This window comes from Ctenocephalides felis, unplaced genomic scaffold (genome assembly GCF_003426905.1).
Source record: "Ctenocephalides felis isolate EL2017-DRISC unplaced genomic scaffold, ASM342690v1 CF-g0.4_SCAFFOLD_00845, whole genome shotgun sequence".
In the NCBI taxonomy this organism is placed as follows: domain Eukaryota; kingdom Metazoa; phylum Arthropoda; class Insecta; order Siphonaptera; family Pulicidae; genus Ctenocephalides; species Ctenocephalides felis.
In genome coordinates, this window is record NW_020536999.1 from 19,257,856 (window position 1) to 19,279,190 (window position 21,335).

A 21,335-nucleotide genomic window follows, 5' to 3' on the forward strand; every position below is an offset into this window, starting at 1 on the left:
GCAAATATAAGTGTGTATATACGTGGTATAAAATCACTAAACGTTGCATTTGTAATAGATTATATCATGTATAATACTATCATAGTTTTTTGTTTAGATATGTAGTTTTTTTATTGCATATTTAAATTTTAAGTTACATAATTGTGTAATATGTGTAATGAAATATTTTTGTTGCATGAATTTACTTCCTTCCGAAAAATGTATCTGAATTATCGTTTACTTTATTTCTTATATAACAGGGCGATGACAGTAGCTTTGTAAACATAATTCTGGGATATGACATCATCTTATAAGTTTTGCTTCGTGTGTAATAAAATAAAATACGTTTAAAAATATCTTTAATATTTTATATAAATTTTATTTGACAGTTGACAGATTTACATATTGAACTTTTGAATGCTTTCCATCAATATTTCCTTCAATCATTTATTCCTAAAATATTAAAAACTTAAGCTTGAATACTATGAGGATTAATATTGGTTGCTAAATCAATTAGCTTCAACTTGGCTGTTTATGAATGCCTTGTTTTATATTATAAAAATCTTCCAAAAATTATATCAAGTATCATTCAATACCAGAGCACATATATTACTTAAAATCTTACTTATTATAATTTTTTTTTTTTTTGAAAATTCTTTGAGCCACGAGTATATCATAAAATATATCAACTTGATCGAATATTCTGCTGGTAATGTTTGTTCTAATTCCTTTGACATTGATTGATATATTTTGAAGATAATATACTAGGGCGAATTGAAAACAATACAGCAAAAATCTTTCATTTTATACATATTGAATAATCTAATATGATTTTGAAGTTTTATTCCAATAATATCATAAATTCACTGGTAATTAAAAATCAATGTTAATATTTTAATATTGTAATTTGTTAGCAACATAATTTATTTTAGGCTTTTCACGAACTTGATTGTTGCTTCAACATCAAATCTTAAATAAATAAATTCTGAAAACAATGTAAACATTAAATATTACATAATTATCAGTAATAAAATAACGAGAATGCAGATAATTTATATACAAAAGTACAAATTATTAACTTCCCGTAGGGTAAGTTATACGAATCGCATTAAAATCGAAAATGAAAATGAAATTTTTTATATATTTTTACGTTTCAAAGATTTCTGAACATTTTGGCATACCTCAGAAAAAATGAATCTGTGTGTGTGTATGTGTGTGCGGATACAAATTTTCGTCGACGATTTCGGTAACACGGTTCAACCGATTTGAATTATTCATAAAACATCCGATTGCTGTTAATAAGGAAAGGTGCTGATTAGTTTTTGGCATAGGCAGGTCTGGTCGTTTTGAAGATACGGAGCAGAAAGTGCCAAAAACGGTAACTCAGTTTTTGAGAACGGAGCGTCCGTTTTGAATAATTCAAAAAACATTTTACTTGTATTGACAAGATGAAGAAATTATTAAATTTCTGGAAAGGCAGGTCCAGCGGTTATGGACTCTCAATAAAAAATAAGTTAAAAAAATTTCATTTGGCGGTCAAAAATGTTTATTGGACTTATGTACATCAAATTATCAGATATTTGATAAAGATTTTCATAATGTGTACACATTTTGTGTGATTCTTTTAAGTTCCGTACCAGGATTTTTAATTACTGTACGGGAAGTTCCAGCAATTTGCCTTAAGATGCCCACTAGTTTCAATTTATAATCAATTTAATTACAAATGCTGAAGACCCTAACACGTGCAGTGTTTTTTTTTAAAAACTTAGTTCTATCATGACCCTTATACGATGATTAAACGAAATGAATATATAAGCTAAAAAATGCTTAAAAAAGTTGCGGGTCGAAGTTCATTTGTATTTTACACCAAATCTTTTAATATAATTTGTGAAAACAATGTGAACATTGAAAATTTGCATATTTTTACAAAGTCAGTGGATAGCCTACATTCAAAATGACAAACATTGCGGACCCTAACACGTGCAGTGTTTTTTTTTTATAAATTTAGCTCCATCATGACCCTAACACGATGATTGAACAGAATGAACAGAAGAGTGAAGAAATTGTTAAAAAAGTTGCGGGTCAAAGTTCATTTTTATTGTCTTCGGAATAAACTAACTGGTTGTGAATGAAATATGGTTTTAATAAGAGTTTTTATGTACTGTGGTGCATAATTACATGTGAAAATTTTGAGAAAATACGTATAATATATAAGTTTTATACTGGTCTAGTTTATATTGATCACTTATAATTCTTAAGGAATTTTGAGGAGTATTTCATTAACTGAACTACATACCAAACATTGTTAGTGCAGAATGCTTCCGGAAGTCTAATAATAGATTATTTAGATATCCATCTACAAGTTTCTGTTCCTGATTTACGAACATTTATGATGCCCGAAAACTATTTTACGAGGGTCGTAAAATTAATGCGCAAGTTTTGTACCCTTCGATTTAAACCATTTGTGTTTGTGACCCCAAACCGAGGTACAATGGTTATTGCCATTTTTTTACTAGGGTTTATTCGACAAAAGGAGATTTATGGCTTGAATGAAAAAGGACTGGATTATTTTTTTGATGTTTGAGCAGCAATCAGAACTATGTGTTGTATGATTTTGTAACTTAGTGATATTAGAAAGAAACCTGATGGTTGTCCTTTCCCGTTCTGATTAGATTACTATTAGATTTTTTCTAATAGTAATAAATATTGCAAATGATATTTTATTAACTTCCCCAAGGAGAAGTTTGTTTTCATAAAAAAATCCGATTCGCTAATTTCATGTTGTTTAGTAAATTGACCATTCGGTTTGAATGGCCAAAAAAGTATTTGTTTAGATAGGTTCAAAGTGTTTAAGAAGTTCGTGATCTATCTGGATGCTGCCGAACTCTATTGAACACTTGCACTTTGCCGAAGGACCAGATATACTTAGCTGTTGGCTATATCATCAGACCGTTTGAAAGAGAATATGAATAAAAGATGTTGAATAACTGTTTGATTATTGTATATTTAAAGAATATTAAGACTTATAGATGATTAGATAGTTGAAGTTTGAATTACATGTTATAGTTTTGAGTGTTAATTACGACTGATCTTAGCTATATGAAATTTTAGTTGATACCAAAATTATGTAGATTTTATAATTTTATATATTTTTCTGATTGGCCCATTTTTGTGGAGTTAAGGACACCCCATTACAATTTTGGAACCAATCAGTGGTTATTACATTTATCAATCGATCAGGTATTGGTTGATAAATTGCATGATAGAAGAATTTAAACTTGATACAGGTAGTGCGAATTTCTTGGAAATATAAGGATTATAGGATGATGTAGTTGTAGTTAGGGACAGGTGATAAAAATTCTAGGAAAAATGGATTACTGAATTTGCGACAGGACGCGTAACAATGAAAGGGTTTATTGTCGCTATCCTGCATGGAGATAATAAAATATTATAATTATACCAGGGTTGGGAGTGACGCGTTAACACATGTTTTCTCAACGTTTCAAGCCATTCTGAATCGAATGAGACTAAATTTGGAAAAAGTCTGTGTGTGTGTGTGAACAGATTTTTTGCCGTAAACCATCGTTTTCTTAAATGAGCTAGGCCGATTTTAAAATTTTAAAAGCCATTCGATGTACCTCGATGAGGACTAGCGTTTCTCAGTTTTGTGCGACGATTGGCCGAGCCGTTTCTTTGTAAATCGCAGAAAAGTGAAAAACTTTTCGTTTACGTTTTAGCCCGCAATTCTGGACTGATTTTGAAAATTCAAAAACTGTTCGAAAGATATTAGTTGGGAATCGACCTGATTAGTTTTTGGTAAAGATCGGCCGGGCCGTTTTTTTGTAATAAAATTTTCGACGATTTTTATGAATTTTCTTTGACGGTAGATACCATAGTCTTATAGATAATATTAAAATATTACGCTTCCACGACAAGTCGTTTAATTTTAAAAATTCGTCAAAATTTGCAAAAATTACTATCGTTTTTTTGACATTTGCCAAAATTAGACCTTTCATCGACGTTTGCTCAAAAACGTCTGAACCGATTTTAAAAACTTTAAAAGCCAATCGATGTATCCTTTTGATGTGGATTATCTTTTCTCAGTTTTGTGCAGCGATTGGCCGTGCCGTTTCTTTGTAATTTGGAAAAAACTGTTAAACTTTTCGTCCACATTGAAGCTCATACTAAGAAATCGATTTTAAAAAATCAAAAACTGTTTGAAAGATATTATTTGGAAATGATACTGATTAGTTTCAGGTGAAAATCTACCTAGCCCTTTTCTTGTGATAAACTGTTAAAAAAAATAAGCCGGTTTTTATGGAACTTTTCTTGGCGATATATATCATGGTCTTATAGAACTTACTGAAATATTACGGCTTTACGACAAGTAGTTTAATTTTAAAAATTCATCAAAGTTTGGGAAAATGAGTAGTTTTTTTGGCGTTTGTTAGAATTAAAATTAGACGATTTACTTGGTACAACGATAGAGTACTTGGTCTTAATGCACATACTAAATCATTAAAGTCTTACGGAAACTGGTTCAATTATAAAAATTATTGATTTTTGAAAATTTGGTGTTAGAAAATACTCCGAGTTAACGTGTTCGTTCGTTTTCAAATATGTGTAATAAATTAGTTTATTCTTTATTGCTTAAGTCGATTATTCACACATATCGGGAAGTTCATGTAACTTGCCTCAAGACAAAATACCATTACCAACTAGTTTTTACTTAAAATCATATTTCTACTAAATCTACTTCACTGCTGTGATAACTATGCTTGATATCAAGTTGTTTGAGACTGAAACAAACCCCAGAGCATTGTTGCTGCAAGACCAATGCTCTTATCACGGAGCCACGGTCTAGCTCTTGATAACTAGATATTATGATTCCAATTTGACTATGTTTCAGTATATTAGACTGAAGGTATTTATAATTTATCTATTTCTGATATGATTCTTACCAGATTCTATGTATATCCATGCTTTTATTTTTGTAAATCGTGAGCAACATATTGCAACCACATGTGTTTTTTACAAGACAGTGCTGCATTCTTAAAATTAAAGAATTAATCGTACCACTTTTCATAGAAGATTAATGTGAAAGACAGGCCTATTTATAACACAGGTCTACAAATATTTTTTGTTTTGTTTGGTGCATCAAATGTTAGAATTGATTCTTATAGTATTTTTTGCGCTGATTTCAAATCTGCAAACCATTTTTTTGTATCAGCTCTAGTTTTGAACTTGGAACAGTGTCAACTAATGTCCCAACTAAGGCCGAATAGGTCTTGTAAGTTTGTATGTAGGAGTAGGCATATCTCATTAAAATAACATTCTGACTTGTATTACTATTTTGTACTTTCATTCTTTATATATCATATCTTGAAAACTAAAGCTCATAAAAAAAACAATGTCATGTTTGAAATCAGCGCCCCATATATTCCTAAAAACAGCATTAAAATCGTTTGCACCATTTTCTTTGTTGGCGTGTGTAATATGTTTCTCAGGAAGGACTTACAATACATTTCTACAATACGCATTTAATTATTTTTATCAAATAATTACAATGAACAAATTATTACAAACGTCATAACCAAACCAGTTTTTTCAAAGCGTTTTATAAACTCAAACTGTTTTAAAATAACCTTATGAGTCACGACGCGTAAGGAACAAAAAGCATATGATGTCATCAAATATAACAGACCGAGTCGTTATATTGGTAAAAAATATCGGAATATAAAATCAACATTTTTATGGACATTGTGTCATTCATATTGTCAACAAAATATTTTATAATAATACATCACATTCAAGGTAGTATGTATTTATAAAATCTATTCAAATAAATGGAAGGTTAGTTAATCTTGAAACAGAGAATCGAAGGGTATGGTTTAGGACAAATATTGATTTAAAATAAAAACTGGACATGTTTTTTTTTAATAAAACATCATTGATTCAGGAATTCCTATTTCAGGCTTCCTATTTAGGAATAGCTTCCGCAGAAGTCTTTCACGTCCGATTAGCTTGAACGTTGTAAGAATAATTAAAAGGAAAATGTTAATAGTATTTATGATGCATTTTTTATATTATGAATAGATAAAATAGTAAGCCAACATTGACATCAATTTTTTAACGACTTGTATTTAAGTTAGGTGGCGTCTATTAATCACGTGTGGTTTTAGTGGTAGGGGGGGTTTGACGAAAAATTACAAAATATCACGTGGGGGAGGGAAGGGTATAGTAAGATATCACTTGTATTTATTTTTCATCTATTCTATCTATTCATCTATTTTTAAAAAAATCCAAACATTTTCAAAAAAAAATACCATTTTTTCCTGTAATTAAAAATACACGTGAGGTTTGGTGGGGGATGGGGGGTTAATTTTGAATATCACTACGTAGCAAACGGGGGAGTCCAAAAATCCTTAAAAAGTCAATCACGTGATTACTGAACGCCCCCTTATGAGAAAGTTTTACTTCAAATTTAGATCATTTACATTTCAACTCCAGTTCTACATTATTGAATACATGTTTTTCTGTTTACTATTAGACAATGTAAAATATTCTATTATATAAGAATGTTAGGAAAATTATATTGGTTAAAAATAAGTTTCCATAAATATATTTGCATTAGCAAAGTCCATTTTATAAATGCCAGACATTCTTACATAATTCGTTTTATTATAAATGTACATTGTTCTTGTTTTGGATAATTATTTAGGTAGAAGCTAAAAATGTGCCTATTTTTTATATTTGCACCTATTTTGTCATAAAACATCATCAGCAATTTTTTGGCAGTACTTAGAATGTCTAAATTGATGCCAATTCATTGATTGGGCGTCTGGGTATGGTGGTACAAAAAAAAATCTGCATAAAACAAAATACATATTTGTTTTTATAAAATATGAATATTTTATACTATAATTTCTTAATTATAGCTACTGCCACAAGAAATTTTATTTTATCCTTTTACAAATCTTATTTTATCATATTATAAATGTTAACCCATAATTTTACTCCCAAAAAAATAATTCTACTAGAACGTTCTACCCTAAACGGCCTTATGTAGTTAATATTATAATAATAACTATAGGTGTATGGCATGGGTGTCAAACTCGCGGCCCGCGGGCCGCATGCGGCCCACAGCAGATATTTTTGCGGCCCGGCTGCCCGCATATGTTGACAAATGATAATATGCAATAAATAACAATTCGATGAGGAAAAAAATGAAATATTAAGCTGCTAAGTAATGATCAATTACTTTAAATAAATTAACAATAATTACAATTAATTAAATTAACAATAATTTATTGTTTACCAAATAGTTTATACCGCGTAAAGTTACTTAATATTTCGTAGTGTTGGATCTCATTGTCAGTAGCTTCTTCATCAGATGCGTATTTATCTATGGCCAGTAGTTACTGAATATTTCGTAATGATGCGTTTCAAATATGCGCCAACGCAACTATGAACGGCGTAACTAGCGGTTTCTAACATATAGTAAATCCTTGTTCTATGATGGAGTTGGCAACACTTGATCCGGAACTCTTTGGACACTGTCTCGGAATACAGTTGCAGAACGAATTACTGACTTAGCCGCCAATTTGAGTGATCAAATCAAAAATAGATCACTTTCTTTTGAAAGCTTTTCTATTGCCTGTGACGAGACCATGGATATCAATGGCACGGCTCAGCTAGCAATGTTTCTTCGTGCATTTGAAAATCTTTATCATACCCATTGCATTTTAGATCAAGAAGTACTGTGCTCGAAGATAATCAACATGATCTTGGTTAATATAACCAAACACCTATCTGACCTAAATTTATCATTGCAGGGAAAAGACAATTTTATAACAAACATGTTCGACATAATTCAAGCTTTTAAATGTAAACTTGTCCTTTGGGAAAAACAGCTCAAGAGTGAAAATTAGTAGACAACACACTTTTCGACGTGCAGCATAAATAAATCAAGCTTGGATGTTACTTCTTCATATAAAAAATATGTAGAAAACAAAACAATGCAGTTTCAAGAATTTAGTTCACTCAAAGTTCAGATTTGAAAATACTAGGAAATATGCTTATGATATTATTTCTATGTTTGGCAGTACAAATCGATGCGAGCAATTATTTACAATTATAGAATATGTGCTTGATTGCAAAATGTTTTTTTTTCAACAATTTTATCATTCCAACTTTATTACTCCTTTTCAGACTTAAATGAACATTTTTACTGAAGTCACTGTTTTTTTCAATTTCTACCCTTCATTTCGAGTCAACGATTTCGAATTTTGTAAATTTGCCAACAGATTCGTAATCAGCATATTTGAAAACTCTGAGTAAGAATTTGAGCATATAGCAGCATTTTTACAGATAAAAATTTGGGTGGCCCACTTCTCCCTACATTTTCGAAAAACACGTTAAATACACTTTTTTGCCATTCAAAAAAAGAGATACTACCAAACATGATTGCAAGCATCTGCTATGATAAAATGTTGCATTTTGGAGTACCCTTACAACTACAAAAAACATTAAGAACATATTTTTATTTTAAACTATTTTACAATCAAAAATAAAAACGTGGCCCACTACTATACACTTCATTATACTTATTTCATTTACTCCATTTTAATGTTATTGTTTGTTTTAAAATTATGTATTATTATAGATATATTTATGTATTGAATGAATTAGTGTAGCCTTTGTTTCACTGAATGACGGTCTCGATGCAGATCGAAACGTATGGATTAATGAAGAAAGTTTCCTAATTGCTTTAGTTTTTTTTAATTTAGTGCTACTGTCCGAATCAACAGACTCATTACAAAGAAATATCAATATATATATATATATATATATATATATATATATATATATATAATATACTGCCCGATACTAAATAACTCATCAATATATAATATCTATATATATATATATATATATATATATATATATATATATATATATATATAGTTTTTTTGCGGCCCGCTTGAAGTTAAACCTTGCTTATGCGACCCGATTGCATCTTTGAGTTTGACATCCTTGGTGTATGGCATCGTACCTTGAGGCAAATTGCTGGAACTTCCCGTGCCGTAACGACATGTTTGAGGAACAAAAATGTTTTCAAATAGATTATTATAAAAAAATATAGTACATTGTCTATATTTTATAATATTTATAAAAAATATGTAAATTGAGTTTCAAAGTTAAAATCATTTATTTATAGTGCTATATATTATTATATAATACTTGTTATAATACTATAACAAAAATGTTTTCAAATAGATTATTATAAAAAAATATAGTACATTGTCTATATTTTATAATATTTATAAAAAATATGTAAATTGAGTTTCAAAGTTAAAATCATTTATTTATAGTGCTATATATTATTATATAATACTTGTTATAATACTATAATAAGTGAGCTTTAGAACTTCAGCAAGAATCAAAATTAAAATTTAAATTATTTCCGATATACAAAATAAAATTTTTTGAAAAAAATCCAAAACCAATTGTTTTGTCAACACAAGCAGAAAGTTCTTTGAATCATTTAAATCGGATGCTCAAAAGCCATTTTATGTACATTTTGCTCGGTATCTCCGAAATGACTGGACCTGCTTTTGCCAAAAAGTAATCACTTCTCCTCTTCTCCCCATCATTACGAACTAAATGTATCTTGGATCATTCAAATCGGATGCTTCGTTCTCTCGAAATCTCGTATCTCCGTAACGGCTGGACCTGTCTTTGCCAAAAGCTAATCAGCACATCTCCCTATTAGTAGGAATCGAAGGTTTTTTGAACCATTCAAATCGTTCGATCCGTGCGCCCGAAAACGTGAACGAAAAAATGTATCCATACATACATACACACACACACATCAATTTTTTCTGAGGTACGCCAAAATGTTTAGAAACGTTCAAAACGCGAAGAAATGTAGAAATTTTCAATTTCGATTTTTGGATAATTACAATAACTTACCCTACGGGAAGTTAATAAATATTATTTCAGGCTGTGTCAGTCTTAACAAATTTAACAGACTTAAACTATGAATTTGGTGTTTCTGTTAATTTATGTTATAAATTTTCTAATAATGGCGTTTAATTTATTTAAATACGATTTTGTAAGTCAATATGACCATATTTTTTTAGGTTTACCTCGCCTGTATACTAAATTTTTATCGTATCTTTTTATTTTGAATGAATTTCACGCTTGAACAATTGTAACATTTGTTTTCGTGTTCAAAATGGCAGACAACATATGCTTTCTTTTCTACGTGATATTATTTATGCAAATTTCAAAAACCAAATCCGTTATCTTATTATGTCTTAGTTTAATGTTATTGCGATTTAATTGTTATTGTTGTTTTGTCTCATGAATATGGATTTCTGAAATGAACTCACTGGAACCATACATAAAATATTCGGAGAATATGTTAATATTTTGTTACAAGCTTTAGTTATTTTAATTATTATGTTTTACTAACTGTTTGATCAATTATGTATTTTTGAGTATAAACTCCTAGAAACAGAAGTTTTTTTTTAACTTGATATTTTCTCGACATTCAAGCAAGCTTGGATCTTTTGACACCAAAATTTGGAAGAGTATGTTATGCATGTGTAAGGAGTTAAAATTTGACCTTTCGTTGACGTTTTCTGAAAAACAGCTGCACCAATTCCAAAATTTTTTTATGAAAATTGAAGGTCTCACATTGATAAGTATTTTGAGACGATCGGTCGAGCCATTTCTTTAGAAGTAGCAGAGACGTGCAAAATTTTTGTCAACGTTCTTGCCAAAAAATTGAGCTGATCTGGAAAATTCAAAAACTATTCGAAAGATATTGGCTGGGAATCGTGCTGATTAGTTCTTGGTAAAGAACGACCAAGTTGTTTGATCGTAATTAATTGCTAAAAAAATATTTTTGAAGATTTTAATGATACTTTAGTAATACAGTTCATTGCACATCCAACAATTGTCTTTTACTCTTGTCCAACTGATGTGAGTTCTTTTAATGATTTTAAAATCCGTTTTACTATCTATCTTTAGAAATTCATTTACATTTGCACGTGGTAATTACTTTATTAATTTATTAGAAAGCTGTGCTATTAAAACCAAATGATATTAAGATAACATTTGTAAAAGCTATTAATTTTTACTCTGCAAACAACACTCCCAAAACAAAGATACATTTTCTGGATCCCCTCGGAGTTAAAGGTTACCAGAGGCTCCAAGACACATGGTGATAATTTTAAAATAACAATTAAATTATACGGGTGTATTTATATAGGAAGTTAATTTCACAAAGTTGTCTGAAATGGACTCTTAAACTGCTGAACCGATTTTAAAATTTATTGGCTTACCGTGAGTACATATTTATATCTGGAATAGGAAACAACACGTTTATACAATTAAAAAATGCCACAATGTTATTCATAAAGCATTTTGTAATGTGCTCTTTTATTTAAAACTTCAATATTTTTATTTACTTTTTGATTAATATAAATTTTAATTTTCCATCAGATTCAAATTTCAATTCAGTTGTTTTTAATGGCTGATTGCCCGTTTTATACTTGTTTATCTATGAGATTGCCAAAATGTGCGCCTCTTATTTAGAACAACAACTTTTCAATATCTTTCTAGTATGTGAAAATTTATTTAGTTTTTCCATTTTAACTAAAATTATGCTTGAGAATCTCAGGTTAAAATTTATAATAGTGTTTACTCCCATATCATTATTAATGCATCCGTTCAATTAGTTCTGTGATTCCAGTTCATGAATGATGTTTTTACTATGATGTTCTTTCAATATATATAGAATTAGTTTCAAGCCGTTATCTAATGACCTGATTATATATTTACCATTGTCTATAAATCACTAATTGCATAATTAGTTTTCAAGTCATAACTTTGATGTAATTAATAGCATTAAAACATAAGCGATAAAAATGTTGGATTTGATATTCGGACTGCAGTCCATTATTTTGCTTTTTAACAATATCTTATCGGAATGAGTAATTTGATATCGAAACGATAATTTATACACAGACATATGAGAAGTTGTTTAAATAAAGTTTTGACCAAAATTCAATAGGTTTATAATATTTTAAGGGCTCGTTTTTTCAATTATTTCAATTTCCAGATGAAAAAATCTGATTTTCTTGTAAGTTGATATATATGGAGAAAAAACTTTATTAATAATTTCGCTGGCTTGAAATTCGCTTTCGAGCTACGGTTTCTTCGATAAAGTTTGTTAATTGTTTGTTAAAAGTTTGTTAATGTTTAAATGACCTACAGAGCAATATAAATAGAATTGTTAACAAGATTTATATCTAAGACATGTAAAATAATTGTATCAGTTCTTAGATATACTTTTAGAGGCCATTTCTCACATAAAGTAGAAATGTTATAGTAATTTTTTTAACTCTGTTTTATTCAGCAATCAGAAATACATAAGGATTCCTATAAGCTAAATTGACAAATGTTATGGGTAATGTCAGATCTATCTTCGTATGAGTTGTTTGTAACAGATAAAAGTTTGCAGTGCGACCAGGTCTTTTACACACAAAACCTAACCTACAAAATGCGCAAACGACAAATAACAATTTCATCATAAGTGCAATTTTCTGATGTCTCTTTCATAGCACATACGTGAAGTTAGGTCTTATGAGGAATCAAGACGGCTGATCGCACAGCAAATGCGAAGATAGACCCGTAACATAGCTATATTGGCCCTTTAATTTCTTCCATTTAATTTTTTTTATTTCTCCCAGTGTTTAACTTCCCATAGGATAAGTTATAAATCATAGCAAAAAATCGAAATGAAAATACGTGAAGTTAGGTCTTATGAGGAATCAAGACGGCTGATCGCACAGCAAATGCGAAGATAGACCCGTAACATAGCTATATTGGCCCTTTAATTTCTTCCATTTAATTTTTTTTATTTCTCCCAGTGTTTAACTTCCCATAGGATAAGTTATAAATAATAGCAAAAAAATCGAAAATGAAAATGTTTATATATTTTTCGTTTCAGAGGAAATTCTGAACACTTTGGCATACCTTAGATAAAATGGATGTATGTGTGTGTGTGCGTTTGTTTGTGCGTGTGTGCGTGTGCGTTTGTTTGTGCGTGTGTGCGTGTATATATGTCCGGATACAACTTTTTGTCGACGATTCCGAGAACACGGATCAACGAATTTGAAAAATTCAAAAACCATTCGATTCGTATTGATAAGGAGACGTGCTCATTAGTTTTTGGCAAAGGCAGGTCTAGCCGTTTCGAAAACACGGTACAAAAAGGTGTCAAAAATGGTAATTAAATTTGTGAGAGAAACAGAGCGTCCGATTTGAATGATTCAAAAAACATTTTATTAGTATTAGCGAAATGAATTCATGAAATTTTTGAAAAGGCAGGTCCAGCGTTTCAGGAGATCCAATAAAACAAATAAACTAGTCGGGTGGGTGGCATCGTGCCTTAAGGCAAATTGCTGGAATTTCCCGTACCGTAACGAAATGTTCGAGGAATATTGAATGTTTTCAAATAGATTATTATAAATATTGTAACATTGTCTAATATTTATAAGAATTATATAAACTGAATTGCAAAGTTGAAATTATTTGTTTAAAGTATATTAGAACTATAGTCAGAATTAAAAATAAAATCTCAATTATTTTCGATATACAAAAAATTAAAAAATTGAAACAAAATTTTTTTTTCCAAAATCAATTATTTTGTTAAGACGAGCAGAAAGTTCTTTGAATCATTCAAATCGGACGCTTAGTTCTCTCAAAAGCTGCCATTTTTTACATATTTAGCTCCGTATCTTCGAAATGGCTGGGCCTGCCTTTGTCAAAAACTAATAAACACTTCTCCCAATCATTACTAATTGAATGTTTTTTAGATCATTCAAATCGGATACTCCGTTCTCTCAAAAAGTCGATTTCTATTTTCTGCACTCTTTGCTCCGTATCCCCGAAACGTCTGGACCTGTCTTTTCCAAAAACTAATCAGCTCTTTTCCCTATCGATAGGAATCGAATGTTTTTTGAACCATTCAAATCAGTTGATCCGTGCGCCCGAAAACGTGACTGGAAATTTGTATCCATACATACATACACACACACACACACATCATACATCCATTTTTTCTGAGGTATGCCAAAACGTTCAGAAACCTTCAAAACGTCGAGAAATGTAAAAATTTTCAATTCCGATTTTCGGCCCATTACAATAACTTACCCTACGGGAAGTTAAAAAAGGGCCATTTGGCGGACAAAAATGAGCATTAGACATATGAGCCGCTCAGTGCACACATCGACTAACTCCACTTTTTGAAAAAACTGAGATATTAGTGGGAAAGAACTTGGTATAATCATAACTTTTAGTGTTTATAATAACTTTCCGGAATAATAAAGATTAGCACCGTTTAATGGCAATTTTTTTTGGCCATTGAATAATAAGTAATTTATTTCAGAAGCCATTTCGATTAACTCCATACTCTAATGTAAATCGTTTCAGTATACGTATATTCGGATTCGTGTACCGGGCAAAACAGAAATATTAAAACCGTCTTAAGTTTATTGAAACTTATTCAAAGCACGAAAATCAAAGCTAAATCAATTGAAATGAAATTTTGGTAAGTGGACACAGCTATTTGCCCAATGACTCAGATTTTTCCATTATTGAGTCATGTGCGAAAAAAAATCAAAACATTTTTCACCAGATGATTGGTATCATATAATCAAACATGTAAAAAGAAAGCGCCATTCCATCTAATCCAAATGACTCACCAAGATTTTTTGTCAACAAAACCTTTAGAACAGTCTATCATTAACAGAAAAGTAACCGTCACAGGGCTTCCAGTAAATTGGCTTAAAATGCGCTGGATAAAGTTAGCAAGGTCCAAACCCTATCTCATACAATTCAAATGTGACTATAATGAAGATTCAGAATTTCAACCATTAATATAAGAAAATCTAGTGGGTAAACCGCAAAGTTTGAAAAATATAGATCAGCCTTTATTATATCCTAAAGGTAGAACTGTGACAAGGGGAAAAACGGAGAGACATGATGGACCTGCTAAAATTCATTCCTCCTGTTAAACACGATTACTATAAGAACTTGTCAACAAATCGAAATGTCGAATCCTCGCATACAGCTGATGAAGAAGACATTATTTATAATATTGCTGAATTATCCCAAAGAATAATGCCGCTGACATAAAACTGCTATGAATTAATTACAAAAATTATATTATAACAGAACTGACAACATACATTTTTATGGAAAAGCTGTGATAAAAATGTATAATAACTAACTTTTTCTGTAATAAAAAAACTTAAAAATGTAAAAACTTAATTTAACTTTATTACTTTTTTCAGTTGCCAAATCGATTAACTCCACCAGTCACATAAAAACTATAACATTACTGACGATTGTTTGTTGGCTATTCTTTCTTATTAATTTTATACACCGTTAGATGAAAGCTATATCTGCAATTATGCATTCTACATTATATATTTGACTTCATATTATCAGGGGAATTTTAAAAAACAATATACATTTCATCATCGCGTTTCTCAACTTTTTGTATTATGGAGTTAATCGATGTGTGCACTGGGCGGCTCATATGTACATCGTATTCTCAGATATTTTATTATGATTATAAGTATAAATTTTGTGTACATTTTTACATAGGTTCCGTACCAATATTTAGGCGCTTTGATACTTTGACTTTGACTTTGATTATCGCGCTTTGATATTTTGACTCCAAATCACCAAAATTTTCAAAAAAAGCATCAGCATATAATACAAATTTTTCAAAAAAGTCAATTTTTTTCAAAAATTACAAAAATTCTCAAAAATCTAATTTTTTCAAAGTTTTGCAACGTTTTATTTTTTTTTAATAATTTAGTTTTTGGTACGGGAAGTTCCAGCAATTTGCCTTAAGGCATCGTGCACCACTAGTTACTATAATTATTAACACATCAAAATTTCTAGTAACAATTTTTTATTTTCCATGGAAAATAAAATTTGTGATCGAGATTTTATCACCTAGAAATGAAAAACGTGTACGCTTTTCCAGTAAGTTGCGTTACCGTGCGGAAACATCGATTTTCCTCATTTGACGCCGGGTAACCTATTCTCTCTCTACTCTATTGCAGAGTGGAGGACTGCGGGCTAATAAAAACCATCGTCAGGAAACCTACTCTGAATATACAATTTCTTGATTTATAGGAAGAACAAATATTTATTAGTAATATTTTACATATATATATATATATATAAATAAATAAATATATATTATATATATATATATATATATACTAGCAAACCCGACGAACTCCGTTTCGCCACAAGATGGTTTCGTGAGAAAGATGAAGAAATTTTTTGTTTGTTTTATATTTGAAAAGGAAAAATTTGATTTCATTATACAACAGTAATGAATTTATTTCGATTACAAAAATGAAGTGTTTTTTAGTTGAACTTCTCTAAGTAGATGAAAGTGAATCCGCAAATTATGCGTTTCATTAAAGTGCTCTTTGGTAAACCACATTTTTTGTTTTTTGGTCTGACGTTAACACAAACAAAGCGGATGGTTTTCCAACTCGTGAACAGGCAACGTATAACTGCCCATGTGAAAAACAATGTTTTTCTAAATAATCTATTTGAAATTTATCCCGCAAACACTAAGCGATTGGCCTTGCGACTTGTTATTGCGAACGCAAGGCGAACTGGAAATTGCAATCGTTTGAAGTCAAACGGAAGACCAGTCGGAATCATTGGTATGTCACCAAATCGCCAGCAATTTTTGTTTGAATGGTGAAATTCAGTGCGTGTACATCATTATTCTTTGCGGCAAGAATTGCTCGTTGACTTAACCAAGCATAATTCTGATAATTCTCACTAATGTCATTACTCGAATTTTTAATTACGGTGCGTGAAGGTCCAGCAGCTTGCATTAAGGCACGATGCCATGCACAACTAATTTTCTTAACTATAAACCTTGCGGAGCCCGAGACCTTTCCAAAGAATGCAAAATTGTCGAAATCGGTTCGTGCGTTCTGGAGTTATTTCGTCAGGAAGGAAAACCCGACTAATTTTTATATATATAGAAGATATATTTATTAAACTTACAAAAGCAAGATTTCATTACAGTCAATCCTAATACCTGGGTACAATTACTTGATTACCTGTATTATTATTTATAACAACTATTTACCATATAGATTACGCAGTATTTGCATTGTAGTCGATTTTTCCGTATGATAAGTGCCTCTTTAGCATAACACAATGCTAATTGTTTCGAAAGAATTAACACTCACATTTTTTTATTTTTCGCACAATGACACAATTATACATATGACATCATCATGAGTGGATATTATGTAGTCGCTAATTAATATAATATTAGGCTAAAATGTTTTTATTATTTGTGTGTCCTGCAAAATTCCACAATAGAAATAATAATAATAATAATATATCCATAAATTCCATGTGCCTTATGCAAATAACTTAAACAAAGTTCTATAAAAATAAAAAGGAAAGTTTATTTATTGATAATACATTATTGATAAAACTTTCTCTCACGAATATAATTCGTTTGTATTATTTATTCCCGATTATTTATCGCTATTTATATTTTTATAATGCATTAAATTAATTAGCTAATATTTATCGTTATCATGTTATGAAAAAATATTTTTTAATTAGCATTCGTTAATTGTTGCTTTATTTCGAGACTGTAATTTTACGCAATAGGTTGAAATCTAAAATAAGCGATTAATTAGTAATCGATTTTTATATTAATAATAAAATATGAATTTTGTTGTTCATGCTTTATTTAATAATGAATGTAATTTTATTCGTTTCCAAAATATCTTGAATTTTTTAAAAGCGTTACATTTTAATCGATATTTTTTTATTAAATCATCGGTATTATTGAATAATTTTGTTCTTTAAACGATCATGTACGTAATAAACTATTTGTCAGGAATGTTGTTTTTTTAAATTATTTGGAACACATAGAATTTTTTTGAGTATGAAGGTTGTTGATCGATTTTTTTATAAAACCTTATACTAAATATTTTTTAAAAAAGGTTTAGTATAATTAACTTCCTGTAGAGTAAGTTATAGTAATCGCAAAAAAATCGAAAATGAAAATTTTCATATATTTTCACGTTTCAAAGGGTTTTGAACATTTTGGCATACCTTAGAAAAAATGGATGTATGTGTGTCTGTGTATGTGTGCGGATACAAATTTTCGTCGACGATTTCGGGAACACCGATCAATCGATTTGAATAATTTAAAAAACATTCGATTCGTATTGATAAGGAGACGTGCTGATTAGTTTTTGCCAAAGGCAGGTCTAGCCGTTCCGAATATACGGGGCAAAAAGTTCCAAAAACGGTAACTCAGTTTCTAAGAGAATAGAGCATCTGATTTTAACAATTCGAAAAACATTTTACTTGTATTGACAAGTTAAAGAACTGATTAAATTTTTGGGGAGGCAGGTCCAGCGGTTATGGAATTTCAATAAAAATAAGTTAAAAAAAATGTCATTTGGCGGTCAAAAATGTTTATTGGACATATGTACATCAAATTATCAGATATTTTATAGAGATTTTATTAATGAGTACACTTTTTGTGTAAATTTTTTTTGGGATCCGTACAGGAATTCCAGCTATTTGCCCTAAGGCACGATGCCATGCACCCCAATAGTTTATATATATTTTTTTTTATTTTTAGTATTTAAAGTTCAGTTTTATAACAGTAGCGACATATAAAATGTTATCTCAAAATTAACTCCAAGACAAGCGAATTTCTTATCGATCGATATTTCTATATTGATTTATTGCTGATGAAAGTTGTTTTGAAATTACTTATGCAATTATGTTAAAATATTAGACATTATAAAATATATTGGTCATATCTGGAGAAATAGTTTTTAAATATAGTGATTGCATCATTATGCTAAACAAAAAAAATTGTCCTTTTGCGTTTTTATAAAACTTTCTCTTCGGCGCAAAAAATATAGTGCTTTTTTAAGAAAAATATGAACAAAACTGCAACTGATTATAATTGAGAACATTTCCTTATGATACATAAAAATAACAGCAAAGATAACAATTTCGGTAGAATTTTGTAGAATTAATATTGATTAATAAAATTCAATTTATATTGCATTTTCAATTTTATGATGTGATGTTTATATTGTTATTTTTATCTTTATTCATTTATAGAATGCTATTAACAAATCTATAAATTCATATAAATTGATTACCACTCCCGCCGGCGCCTTGTATTCATTAAAGTTTCTTGCCTTTGTGCAAATATTTGAAGATTTACAGATGCTACTTGATTTGAGTATTATATCAATATTTGTTCTTCATTCATGGAATATAAACATATATATTTATGTACTTTTTGTTAGTTCGGATAATTTCAATCCACATCTCTCTGAATATAAATTTTGTCCAATCTTGTCCAATTAAATTCATATTGGAAACTTATAAGGTAAAAGCAAAATCTCATTTTTCTAAAAAAATTACTTATGTTTCCTTCGTTATTGTATTTTCGTGTAAAAATTATATCTTTAGCTATTCAAATGTATTCACAATAAGATTTAAATAACTTTTATTACATTGCGCCTTGCACGAGCTCAATTTCAAAGACCAATTGTTATTCTATTTATTTTTGGTCATCATTTAGTATACACACAGTTCTTATATATGATCATTGTGCATATTAAGTAGTATGTACTCACAACACAATACTACCGATTGTCAAATTAATTTGGTGTAAATAGAGTTTATGGGGCACCTACTAGAGTCATTCCAGGTGATTTATTGACTACGTTTTTTATTGGATTATTTCTATTGTGAAAAAGATTGACAAGTTTTGTGTCAATAAACACAATTGATTCATCGAATTTGGAAAACCAGATCGAGGTAGAAATGGTAGTAAAAGTTCTCTTTAGAAAACTAGATCGAGGTAGAAATGATAGTAAAAGTACTCTTTGGAAAACCAGTTTGAGGTAGAAATGGTAGTAAAAGTACTCTTTGGAAAACCAGATAAAAGTAGAAATGGTAGTAAAAGTTCTCTTTGGAAAACCAGATCGAGGTAGAAATGGTAGTAAAAGTACTCTTTGGAAAACCAGATCGAGATAGAAATGGTACTAAAAGTACTCTTTGGAAAACCAGTTCGAGATAGAAATGGTAGAAAAAGTACTCTTTGGAAAACCAGATGGAGGTAGAAATGGTAGTAAAAGTACTCTTTGGAAAACCAGATCGAGGTAGAAATGGTAGAAAAAGTACTCTGACGAGGACTAACAAGAAAAACCTCATCTAAAATTTATAGTGGTAATAGGATCAATTGAAACAAAACACTAAAAGTGTATGTTTTTTTTTTAATTTAATAATGAAACTATTTGTTAATGGCGTGAAAAATTTTGAGAAATTTGTTTTGACCACCAACGCCATTGTATCTACTCCTTTTCATTAAAATCCCAGAGGAGTAAACCTGATGTTCTCTTTGTAATGATCCAATTTTTTACTAAAATCTTGATCCAAATTTTACCAATACTTTTATTATTTCTTCCTGAAACCAATACTGAATCCATCGACCGCACATTGTAAAAATATCGCAAGTTTTATGATCGATTATAAAATATTACATATCGTTTAAATTTGATTTATAACACAGAAGCCATCAATGGCCCGCCAATGTCGAATTCCTACTGATATATTATCCTGAATTACTATTAATAAAATATATTTATCATTACCTATCGTATAGGAATGTCGATTTATATTTAGAGAGAAACTATATACTGACCTTTATTCTTGAGGCCAACTCAATTTGATTTCCTATTTGCATACTTAGCCAATAAAACTCAACTGCCGTATAGCTCATATAATTGAACAGGCGGTCATTTAGGCTGGGGATACAATCTTAGACTTTTCTAATAAACCCTTAATAGAAACTTGAAATTAGTGGTGTATGGCATCATGCCTTAAGGCAAATTGCTGGAATTTCCCGTACCTGCATTGAATATTTGAGGAAAAAATCAGTAATCAATAAATATTGATCAATGATTAATAACGATTGTTTTAAACATGTCCAAATATATAATTATAATCACTATATATTTTATCGTTCATAAAATATACAGTGATGATCTTATCGATCAAAACACTTGAGAAAGTTTACATTAGCAAAAGGACCCGAATAAATACATCTGAGGATATACTTCTTACAATTAGAATAACGCATTTGAAATATATATATTTTCAAACTGAACTGTAAATTTAAAATTCATATTTGAAGTATAAAACTTTGTACATCTTTGAAAATTTTGAAAAAA

At 29.8% G+C, this 21,335-nt stretch overlaps 1 protein-coding gene across 1 annotated transcript in view; it reads left to right on the forward strand.

The window, feature by feature from the left end:
- Positions 1-21,335, forward strand: part of LOC113364223 (actin-binding LIM protein 2) — a 36,610-nt gene that overhangs the window by 506 nt on the left and 14,769 nt on the right. The gene's annotated exons all lie outside the window — the stretch shown is intronic.